General features: G+C 37.4%; 1 pseudogene; it reads right to left on the reverse strand.

Moving 5' to 3' along the window:
- Window positions 1-576: 576 nt before the first annotated feature.
- LOC120212347 lies at window positions 577-1,472 on the reverse strand (annotated as a pseudogene).
- Window positions 1,473-2,134: the final 662 nt, after the last annotated feature.

Below are 2,134 nucleotides of genomic sequence, written 5' to 3' on the forward strand. Positions count from 1 at the left end.
ACTACGATTACATTTCGAGTAGTATCAAAAGGAGTTCTTGAATGTTTTATAACAACAAATGAATTGAACCTAAAAACAATTGTCGATTATAAGAATTCTCCAAGCCAAAAGGTTATGCATGGCTCATATATTGCCCGGTTCTTGTCTCCACCATTATTTGATCAACGGTATTAACAAATAGCGGAACATTAATGATGGAGCCGGTGTCGAGAGTTGCAGGTTTGGTGGATCCACCTGTATCAAAGCAATTAGTCGAAAGAAAACTGAAAGAGATGTTCTGCAACGAAATCAAAACAAAAGACTGAAAAATACAGCAGTCTTTTTCCTGTGCTCTCTTTCAAGTAAACTGGTAAAACGAAATGGGGTTGAGTGATATTCAAGAAATCATAAATAAAACGATTTAGTCAATTTCATTGGACATTAGAGAGTTCTTCAAGTGCAAATATCTACATTACTTCTTATTCAAGACGGCATTAGGGTTTTACTGAACCCTTCCATTACCTGAAGCCTTGCTCAGTTAGATAACATAGATTGGACTTCGAGAGAATTTATAACATTACCTGAAGCAAAGTCACCTTAAAGGCCAGGATCAACATCGACGACAGTGAGCTGAACCGTAATGGGGACCTCAAAATCAATAACCTACAAAATGCAGGTGAATAATCATGCTAATCTAGGCCACCGATTGCTCGATGCCACAACTTGCAGATATACAAGCATACGAAACCAACACTCATTTTTTAAGTTCGACCAAAATGTCGATGGCTACAAAGACAATGGTTAATATCCAGCAAAGGGAAGTTTCTCTGTCTTTGTAGGTGCTATAGAGCACCCTCTTCCTCTTGAATCCGGAATTAAAATAAGAGTATATATCAAAAACTTCAATATCAGGAAAAAGAAATGAACAGATATAAATTATAAAGTACCTTTCCGTTCCAGAAGAGCAAAATGCAGTCCATTCCCTCTGTCAACCACTTTGTCTTGTTCCCTACATCTACCTCATCGAGATGGGTTTCTTCAAATGTGTTCTTTCACAAGTTAAAATATCATTATAAGACTAACATGGGAAGAAATGCGACAAACAATTCGATTGGACACAATTTTTGAAGATAATAGAGAGTGTCAAAAAGAGGAAGCTAACCACTGATAACGCAGAAGAATGATGGTATATGGCACTTGCTCAAACTTTCAGGAGATGGCTAACAAAGGTATAAACTACAGAATTCATTTATCAATAGCATCTAACAAGTATACGAATATATCAAAAATACCAAGTCCATTAAGACAAACTGGGAACCATCCTTGTAAGTGAAAAGTGAACTGCTTGGTTTCCTTGAAAACATTTGCCTCCTCAATCTGTAAAACCCAAGCTTTCATATGAAGGCACGAAGAAGAACCGGAAAAACCTCTATAGGGCATGCAAGCATTGCTAAAAGGCTTTGAATTTTAATCGGAAAAAAAAACCAATATTCTACCAAAACATAAGGACCCTTCCCTGTCCAACAGATCCTTACTTTCTACTCGACACAGAACAAGAACATTATGTTCGAAACTGAACTAACTTGTTCTGCAAGTAACACAGTTATCTAGTTTCATCCTCTAAATGATATTAAGTGCAGAGTGTAAGGTGTATGAGCACCGTGGAGAGCCAAATGATACACCCACACAACAAATAAAAATTAAAACTTTCGTACATGTTAAACTACTGGTAACCAAGCCGACCAAAAACAGTATCTTAAATGGAAAATCACAGAAATTAAAAAGAAAAAAAACATCTAAAATTCGCCAAGGAGCTCCATCAACGTCAAGGTTAGTCCCAACTTTGATATCGTTACTAGACAAAGCGTAAATCCCTGCAGCCAAATTAAAATGCAGTGTTAAAAAATGGGTGTTTTGAGAAAGGCTGAATTTAGACAGAAAACGGGGAAAACAAAAGTACTGAGAAATCCTGGAGGGGAAGGCGGTTTTGGAGAAAAACGCATAGGAGGAAGCAATGGCTTGGAAGAAAATCTAAGTGAAGATAAAGAGGAGAAGATTGAAGTGGAAGTAGGTAATGAGACATTGGGTGTTGCAGTTCCCGCCATGACCAACCGTTCGGGAAAATCTACAAGCAAATGGATGACATTCCCTTGGT

Source organism: Hibiscus syriacus, unplaced genomic scaffold, assembly GCF_006381635.1.
Source record: "Hibiscus syriacus cultivar Baekdansim isolate YM2019G1 unplaced genomic scaffold, ASM638163v2 tig00110013_pilon, whole genome shotgun sequence".
NCBI classification, from domain to species: domain Eukaryota; kingdom Viridiplantae; phylum Streptophyta; class Magnoliopsida; order Malvales; family Malvaceae; genus Hibiscus; species Hibiscus syriacus.